This window comes from Manacus candei, unplaced genomic scaffold (genome assembly GCF_025592945.1).
Source record: "Manacus candei isolate 608988 ecotype Guabito, Panama unplaced genomic scaffold, ASM2559294v1 h1tg000043l, whole genome shotgun sequence".
Lineage (NCBI taxonomy): Eukaryota > Metazoa > Chordata > Aves > Passeriformes > Pipridae > Manacus > Manacus candei.
In genome coordinates, this window is record NW_026138091.1 from 9,214,650 (window position 1) to 9,225,284 (window position 10,635).

Here is a 10,635-nt window from a genome sequence, read left to right on the forward strand (position 1 = left end):
TGAGAATGCATTACTCATGAAGAACAGCATTTTAAAATGTGTCCTTTACAAACCTTGATTTTCGCATCAGGAATCTTCTTACTGTCTTAATACTACTATTTATCATTGACCAGAAGGTAGAAAAAAAAAGAGATTAGAATTTACAACAAAGGGAAACACTTTTCTTTGGATTCAAGATACAGTGTTCACAAAACCTACACGCTCACATTTTTCTGTTAGCCATAGGCAGAGAGGAGTCTATCTGTTCTGAACTGTATGCTGCTTTAATTTTGCTCGTCACTTCTTTGATGAGCACTATGATAGTTATAATATTTTACTTTTTATCTCTGATAGCTGGTTTGAATATAGGCTTTTTAGAATGTCAAGCATATAGGAGATGATAGCACATTACAGAACTTAGCATAATGCTCTGCTAGATCATTACCCCATAGAATTATCAGCAATAATTTCAATGCATAGTTTCCCACTGACACGTACATCAAGTAAAAATTTCATTAGTAGTCAATTAGTGTATTTTCCACTTATTTTAAAAGAGTCCATTGATTCAAACATGTTTAATCATGGACATGTGACATTAGAATTCAAATTTTTAGTTCCTTAATATAAGGGTAAGCGGATTGAAGGAATATGGGATTCATTAAGTTACACGATTGCAGACTATTTGCGTGTCTGTATAAAAGAAACAACAGATAATAAGCAAAATGAAAGATAAGGCACACGAAATCAGAGGCAATAATGAGAAGGTGGTATTGGAGACTGTAGCAAAGACCAGAACTCTCTGGTTGATGCCTGATGGATCATTGAAGGATTTGCTCAGGCACAGACTTGCTGAGGTTTAGATTGAAGTTTGTGACTGGAAATAAAGGACCATGAGTATTTTGGGATATTAGGAGGAACTAAGGTTACGTAGACCTTGTTAAGAGGTGTTTAAGGGAAGCACCAAAGGTGGAATACAGACTTAGATGAATGTTTCTTTTGTTCTCACATTAAATAACTTCTGGTCTTGCCACTCTCGAGTCAAACAGCTTTTGAGGTTCTATTAGAATTATGAGATCAAGGAAAAGATCAAGGCAGATCATGGAGAAGGAAACATGAAAGAATGAAGGAGAGGTGGGAATAAAAGGAGTAAGACAGATGTAAGTTGGCCAGTGCACTTGTCTGAGTCCCAGGCCCTGAACCTAACTGCTATAGCCTGTCATATCTTGTTACTAAATCTTATTCTTATTTTTTTCTGTGTAACTCAGTCTCTTCTGTGTGTGATTCCTGCAGTTAAGTGCCAGCAACCAGAGGAAAGTTCACATCAATAGGTCTAGGTGCCAGCAACCAGAGGGACCAGCAGGTAGAACAGGGCTAGTTGCCAGGAACCAGAGATGTAGGTGTTTGCGTTGCCCAGTGATTTACACAGAAACACCTCTGTTGAATTAAAAGGTATTCATTAAAGTATGCACATACGATTCACTAACTTTGAGCTCACAAGTAGAAGACCTGCATCTGAAAGGACTCCAGGTCTGAGTAAGTGGTAGGTGAGGAAGCCTGAGGTCTGGCTGTAGACATCAGGCAGTCTGAGAGCCCATGCAGACATCTAAGGGATCTGTGACGGAGGGACTGCCCATGAGGTGAGTATCTGGGTACATACATATGGCTGCAGGAGAAGATCAAACCGGACTAGCTGGTGAGCAGGGGGAGACCTCCATACAGGGAGAGGGGGCCCAAGGTTTGAGCCCCAAGTGTTTGGATTATGTTACACAGAATTTGAGACTGTGTCGATATACAAGGCCATTGTCACTGTGGGTATGAATTTGGAGAGTGAATTGTCTTGTGAATTCTCTCCTGAATTTGGATAGTATGTGGGGATTATTTTCATCAGCAAACTCCAGTCTTGATCAGCCAGAAGGGAGTAACAGGATATGGCTCTCTGCACCTCTATTTTCTGTGAGTTTTCATAATGTTACATAGTGTTAACATGTTTTTAAAGATAACAGTCTGTGTTTGCATGTCTGTGCACTAGTCTCTCTGAAATACTCACTGTGTGCTGCTACTGGCCGGACCTGTGCATGGGCACAGCAGCAGCAGCAGCAGCCCTGGAACTGGGATGGAGAGACGCTCAGGTGCCGAGACCATGCCTGGCTGGACTGCAGCAGCCAGGAGGAAGCATCCTTCATGTCCTAGGGACTGCTCCCTTCACATCTTCAGTACTCAGCACCTTCATCAGCTGTTTGTCAGTCCCGCCTTTCATATCTGATTCAAGTTCATTGCAACTGGCCTTTAAAAAACATAAATTACTTTTACTGCTACAAATGGAATTAAAAAACCTGATGCAAACAAAGCTGACAGGTTTTGATTTTGAGGAGTTTATTTTTCTTTGTAGAGTTTGGAGGCTTTGATGGAGGCCAGTCTTTTATCATGTCATCTGATAGAAAAATAAAGAATGAAAAAAGAAAGTAAACCAAAGCAATGATTTGACCTCTTTCCAACAGAAGAACTCTCTGAAAGGTGATAGTTACCATCTGTCAAAATTTTAAAAATGCTAAAAATTAAGAAAAATGGATAATTCAATAGATCAATCTAATTTAAAAAACCCTATTAACTTCTTAAAAGCTGAATAGAGATTTTTTGCTAAAAAAACCTCCCCATTCCTTTGAGGGAAAAAAAATCCAACTTGATTAAATCCCAAATAATAAAAGACAAACCTTTGCAAAACTTAATAGTTCTGATTTGCAGGTGTTGAAAGAAAGTTCTACTCATGGAAGTGTCAATTTATGCTTGAACTTATATTTTGCTTTTCCTCTAAGCATCTGCTGCCAGCAGACATCAAAGGTGGAATACAGACTTAGATGAATGTTTCTTTTATTCTCACATTAAATAACTTACTTCTGGTCTTGCCACTCTCGAGTCAAACAGCTTTTGAGGTTCTGTTAGAATTATGACATCAAGCTGTTTGAATTAAAACAAAAATGTAATGCCATTGGTACCTGGACAGTTCTTCCTTGCCATGCTGATTTGTAGAATACTTTTTGAGCTATTCACATCATCTTACATAGTTTGCTCAAATCCAGGAAAAAAAATCCAGTGTAAGTTAGTAGACATTGTTGAGTTTCGTGTCAAAACTCATAGGATCAGGTCCAGATGTAATAGCTCATATAAACTCCTAGCACCTATTTAGTTCTTTAATTGCCCATTGAAACAGTTAGGAACCTAAATATGGGCTAGAACAATAAATTTGCAACTGGATTTGGGACTCAGTTCTTCACTCTAATACGGATTCATCCTCAATAAAGGCCAGAATACTTTTGTGATGAAACTGTGGGTAATTTGGGTGCTACCAGTTGTCTAGACAGTCACAGCTGCCCTGAAGCAACTCTTGGTGTTTTTCTTGGCTTTAAGCCTCCTGAAGGGAATGTCAACTCATACAGTCCACTCAATGGTGACTCTATGTGCTTTCATCACAAAAGGTTCTTAATAAAAGCCAGGGAGCTGGCTTTATTAGTCACTTAATGTTATTATCAGTGTGTCTCCCACTACTAGATTTGAATTCACTGAATAGAAGTGCTTTTTCTTTTGAAGTCTCTGCATGATAATGATATAAAAGCCAAGGAGCTCTCAGTATAGGCTGAGACTTCTGCATCATACCCTGAATTACACCCAGTTTGCCAGCGCAGTGTGTGAGCATACAGGCAATACTCCACCATTGCTTCTTGGCTAGGCTAATCTAAGCTCTCATAAAAGCTGACAAAATGGTGGAGGACCAAGAAAGGAGAAGAACTTTCAACCTTAACTCCCCATACTCCTTTAGCAGAGTGTCAGTTCACATACTGTCAGCAATGTAAAGAAAAAAAAATAGATCCTGCGATTAGCTCAGTTGGTTAAAATTTGGTGTCACCGAGGTCATGGGGTCAATCCCCAGTATGGGCCACTCACTTCAGAGTTGGACTTGTTGATCCTTGTGGGTCCTTTCCAACTCAGAATGTTCTGTGATTCTGTAAAAGCAGTGCTACTGAATGTTCAAACTTCAAAATTGTTTGCGACTTTAATTCAGCCATCTTTACAAGACAAATTTTCTCCCTTTACTCTTTGCTCCTTTTTTATCCAAGTCAAATTGGTGCTGAAATTTGTACTGGAGGGTTGAGAACGTCGTGTGAGAACTCGATGGGGGAATAAAGGCCTGCAGCACTGCCCAGAGGACCCCTGCCAGCTCTTCCCAATACTTGTCGTCAAGGAGAGTGGATCAAATTTAGCAAGATGATAATCACAGGCCAGGCTCTGCTCTTTTACACAATGAGAAATCTACAGCAAATTCACTCCCTCTGATTAGATTCACACCTGTGGAAATCAAGTATTCTCTGCCTTGTCCCTCTAGTGCTTTCTGCTTCTCCTAGCCTTAGGGCACTTTATTGAACAACCTCCAGGCACTCTCAAGGATGCTCCTGCCATCATGTCACTTCCACAGCTGTTAGGAAGTCAAAAAGAAGCCTTCTGGGTTTGTCTTTTCTACACACCTTGAAACAAACTACATTGAGCTTTGTCAAAAAATCAGTTCATTGAGTGAACAAAAATGTCTATGCGTATCAAGTGCTACCGGGTTTTCCAGCTAATATTTATTGCTGAAAGAAGATTGCAACAAGTACTTTGATCCTTTGAATGTCACTTGAAAACTTTCCTGTATAAGATGTGGCATGCACTGCTGCTATAAACAAATTATAATAATTTCTCCTGCATTTCCAACAGCTGAAATGTATGTTATTGATTTTTACTTTTCTTTAGTTGAGATGTCTCAATGGCTTATCTCCTTGGCTATCTTTGCCACAGTTAGGTCAACCCCTAAACCAAGTACAATCCAGTCTTGCACAAAGAATTAAAAGATAGCTTTGAATTCTCTATCTTGACTTGCTTATCAAGGTCTAATGATCAGTCTTTGTGCATCCAGTGTGAAATTACATCTCTGGAAAAGGTGATGTTGTTGCTCAGAAATTGATTACTTAGCTAGATAAATTTATGATCTCCCAGAAGAAGCATTAATCACCAAGACACACTAAAACCAGTTGATTTGAAGACAATGGCAAAAGTTTATGTCTAAGTATAGGGAAGCCTTGCTAAACAATTATTTCTCTTTCCATGAAGTGGAAGAGTAGATATGAATGTCATGTCAGATACGATCGATCACAATTCAGGAGCTTATAGTTGTGCATAGTAGGCTATGTATTAGAAACAAAAAGGTTTCATTGCTACTCTGAGGATCCAGTTTGTCTTCCTGCAAAGAGATAGGTGATTTACCATCTTTTTAAAACAAAAACATAACCTCCCTGGGCAAGACTAGACACAAGAAATGGTTCTATTTCCATTTGACATAAAGGAGCAATGCCCACAGCAAGGCATATCTCTAACAGCATGTTAACAAGTGAACTGCAGCAATTCATGACTGCTTGGAAAACAGGCAGACAGGGAGTATATTCTGATTAAGGATTTCTGTAAATACTATGGAGAACTTTAGTCAGTGAGTATTATTCTGCTTAGAGTAGGAAAGAGGCTACAGGATGCAGAACTAGTTATCAGTTAATTAAAGAGGATTACAACTGATCAAGTTACAGTTACCTTCTATTTGATTGCAATCTTTAAAGGATTATTTTTACAATACAAAATCAGTGACAGATTATATGTAGTCTGCTGTTAAATCATCAGAAAATTTTTTTTACTGTACAACTTGTTAGCTTTTTCATTTTGCTATTAAAAAAAAGTGTACTATAAATACATCCAAAAGTGCCATTACACCTTTGTGATGTTTGGAATGGTTAGTGTCAGTGTTTTATAAGATGATTGGTTTGTGTTTGGGTTTTTTTTTCTTTCTCTTTTGTCAAAGGACAATTTGATGGGTTAGGCTTTGTATATCCTCTTTTCTTTCTGAAAAGAAAGAGGAAACATAGCATTTAGTTGTGAAAGCAACTAAAATGAAAGTATTTTGTGCCAGATGGGATTTTTATGAGCTGTTTGTCACTATATACCAGTCTTGTTAAGGAGCAATCATTTTCTGCTTCATTACACTAAGATAGCTCTGTTTAGGGTTCCACTCAGCTGTGAAATTACTTTAAAACTTCTATAAGGAATAGAGATGGGATTTTAAAAAAAAAAAAAAGAAAAAAAAAAAAGAAAAAAAAAGAAAAAAGATTGCTAACACAGTGTAAAGAACAGAAATGAAAACAAAAAAATAACCCCATGTACCATTTTTTTGGAAGTAGAGAGGAATATAGAAATATTGCATTGTGTACTTACACTTAATCTGCTGGTTTAAGATGTAAAGAGGCTCCAGAGTACTATTATTTTCTGCACCTAAAAAAAGTAATGTTCATGTTAGTCTACACAGAAAAACTAAGACATTAGGAAAAAAAAATATCGATTTCTTTATGCTGCTTTGACAAAATGCAAATGAAAGAATTAGATGAACAGAGATACCAGTATGAAAATACTGGGCCAGATCCTCATCTGCTATCCATCAATGACTCTAGTCAGGATTATGTTGTTCTTATGTTTTTCTTGAGTGTAAGCTCTGAATCTCTAAACCTTTGCATCTTGCCCCAGACAATTTCAATTTAACATAGTCCCCTGGGAGCCCTTAGTGACCCTGAGAAAAGCAAGTGCCAGTGGAGTTTCTCTTCTAAGCATTCCTGCTCCAGGGCCCTGAGCAGTGCTCATGACATGATTTACATGTCCAAGTCAGTCATTGATCCAGACATCTGTCAAAGCTTTTATATGTTTACCTGACAAAATTTAACTTTCTCTGGGTTTACTCATGCAAATTCACACATGGGACTCTATTCATATGCTTGGCACTCATGTCGTCTTTTTCTCTAAGATGCCAAGACTCTTTTTCTTAATGCATACATCCAGTCTTTCTGAATATAATGGTATTTATTAAATCATATTTGTTTCATTCATATGTTTAATTTTGGAAAATGTTGACTTCCAATAAAATATATTAAATACTTTCTTAAATAAAACTTGGCTCTTCTGTCCTGAAATGACTTCTTACTAACTCCTGAAATCAATCTAAACAATGTTGCCAAATTTCCTAGCCACCAAGAAACAGCTGGCACTGCTATACATCTGATACACCTTCCTGATCAGCCTGTATGCAGTGCACAGAATATTACTGTTCCAGGCTTTGGTTCGCTCTTAACTCTACAAGACTTATAGATCTTTGAGTTATATATAGAATAGCCATGAATCCCAATGTACCAAGATAGTGGACAGTACTTGATCCCATAAAATGTATTCTCATATGCAAATTCAGTTATTCAAATGCTCGTAAGACAAATGTGGTCATTCACAAAGACATGGACCAATTTAATCTAATTTTAGATCTGATTAATAATCAGATTTTAGATCTGATTTTAAAAAGATAACTGGGTTTAAATTTTATGGTAATGTAACCTAACAGTTGGCAACTGAGAGGAAGAATAGAGAAAAGAAACATTCAAATAGGTGATCTGCATTGTATTTTTTATAATCGATTGTGGAAAACATAGTATTATTTAATTTAGATGATAAGTTCTATGAATAAAAAGTACATGATTTTTATGTAAAAAAAAAAGAGACAATATTAAAATTTTATTTAGTTTGTGATTTTCTCAATGGATAGATTCAGGGGCTAGCACTGGCAGATATCATACCATGGGGAGAAAAGGAGTTCAAAAAAGTGCAGGGAACCTAATTATGGAATCTTAAAGAAGTTGTTTTAAGCCACATGAATGTTGGAAAATCAGGTGGTAAGTTTAGGAGACTGGCTACCTCAACCATAGACCTTTGAAAAGAAATTCACGGGTCAACAGTCTTATAGGAAAAAACCCACATATGGATTAGCTTTAGACATACTTTGAGCAATGATAAAATAAACAGGCATTTAGGTTTCTTTTTTTTGCATAAAAGCCCATTCATTATACAACTGCTTTGTGTAAGTGGAAGTATGTATTTTTGTCAGAGGTACATTTCTCTATTACAGAAATAAAGAAAAGGAGCACAGCAAAGCTCTGGAAAGAGGTTTTGAGAATACCTTTATATTTGCACAAAGTACTACAATTCTTTCATGTTATACCATTCATTGTTAAGATATTGGTACACCAGAAAAATGCTTTGGATTATTCTGACACCTGGGGACCATTTCTATGTTGTTGGCATCTCTGTAGAAAAATGTTTGAGCAACATCTTATGCTTTCAGGGGTCACTGTTTCTTCTAGTCATATAGTTAGTTGTGTTTTACCATCTTGAACTAGCATGGGATTGATGTTTACTATTACAGTTACACTTACAACTACTGTAATTTTCTCCCAATATGTGAGAAGAAAATCAAGCTATTGAGTACAATTTTTCTGTCCAAGTGAACTAAAATCAGAAAAAACAAAATAAGTAGTACAAAAGGGTAGAAAATTTGATTTCTTTAACTGCTTCTTGAGCTATTGAAATCAAAATCGCTCCTAGCATAGACACATTTAACAGTCTGAAATGAGTCTTAACTGATAGAAAAAGACATAACTCTATGACAGCCAAAGGCAGTTTTACCTCAGTTGAGGATCTATTTTACAGTATTTTTCTCATACAATGTCCCTACCCTATTAAAACTACTAAAAAAAAAATGTCAAAATCTGTCCTTTGGCCACTGATTATGACCTGATTAGTTACACGCTAGCTAAAGCCATATTTCAAACTGAATCCACTGCAAAACAGTGAAAAGCTTGAGAATCCAACTAAGGAAAGTTTAAATGACTAAATCCACAATTTGAAAGTAAAGAAGATTTGTTTGCCTACAGAGACTTTGCAGGCAGATTTTATTATGAAAAAGCTCAAGTCCTCCAGGCCTAGTGACAGCTGAATCCTACAATCTACTGCACTGGCAGTAACTCTTTGAAGAGATATATGCATCTCCTTTTCCTGTTAAATATAGGTGTTACATCTTCAGTGTTACTGGTGCTGAGTATACAAGTTTCCATCATAAAGATGAACTAGACAGTTATTCTTGGGTGGCTCTACCAGATAGGCTTTTATAAACTTGCTATACTTCAGAATGTCAGGCATTTCTTTATTTCAAAAAAACCTGAAAGGATAAAACTCACAAAAAAGAAATTTAGAATTAGAGGAACCAAACAAACTTATGAGCAAATCTGTTTTCCTTACAACCCTGTACCATTCCACCTGTTCCTCTGCTTCCTTTTTTTTTTTTTAATGCTCCAAACTTCTCAAACCTTTCCATGTTTTCTAGAGGGAATAATAGTTTGGTTGGGTTTCTTTTTCCTGCAAACTGATGGATTTTTTGCTTGGTTTTTTATGGCTGTAGATTTTTGAGATTAAAAATCAAAATCCTCCCTTTAGATATTTTATTGCCCCTATTGAGATAGCTTCCTAGGGCTAGAAGAGTTATCTTTTCTTCTAGAAGAAGAGCAGCAGCACTTATGTATGAGCCACAGAGAGACCAAAGGATAATACTGGAAACTGGCAATTTCTGAAAAAGCACCTACATTTCCAGCTACAAATTTTTATTAGATATTAGAAGATAATTCCACACAGAGTTTATTAATTGCCAGCCAGAAGACCTTGAACATTAACTGGCTGCTGTTAGCAGATACAGGTGTTCACACTGAGAATCACACTAAATTTTCAATGAAGATTTTGCCTAAGTCCCAACTCTTAATGTGGGATCAGAGTCCACTCTGTTAAAGGACATGCTAATCTTGCTCAGATGGGAGTTCTAAAGGAAGATTTGGGTCCCTAAAGGCTTTTGAAGTGCAAAGGACTTTGAATCCAGATGTCTTCTAAATTGCCATTCTATAATCTCTTCTTTGGTGAACACAAATATGATTTTTTGGCTGAAGCTTTCCTACATTCTTTTTGTAGTTGTCCACCATTATCCCAGGCAAGTTGCTAGGTGTCTCAACTTCAGAGAATTACATAAATGAAGTGTGACTAAAGCCTGTGAAGAACTTGGTCTAGTAGAGATGCACTGAGCTACAGTTCATCACAAGTAGTACCCTTGGCAGGGACCTTGAAGCTTGGGGAAAAGGCAGGCACCTATTCTGACTCACTTTTCTCAAATACAGGACTCTAGTTATCCCAGTGCCCTGGGATATTCTACCTCTCTTCTAACCACCTCCCTTGGTGGTCATGGTTACCTCAAACCCCATGTCATCCCTACCTTGTGCATATCTTGTACACAATAGTACAGTGTCATCTCACTGTAAGAAAACATGTAGACATGGCTCTTGGGAACATGGTTTAGTTGTGGACTTGTCCATGTTAGGTTTACAGTTGGACTTGATGATCTTAATGGTTTTTATTAATATCTTTATTGATGATCTGGAGAAGTGGATTGAGTCTACCATTAGCAAATTTCCAGATGACACCAAGGTGGGGGAAGTGTTGATCTGAAGGATAGGAGGGAGGCTCAGGGGAGACCTCATCACTCTCTATCTGAAAAGAGGTTGTAGCCAGGTGGGTGTCAGTCTCTCCTCCCAGGCAACTAGCAATAGGACAAGAGAGCACAGTCTTAAGCTGCACCAGAGGAGGTTTGGGTTGGATATTAGAAGTTCTTCACAGAAAAGGTGACTGTGCATTACAATGGGCTGTCCAGGGAGGTGGTGGAGTCACCATACCTGG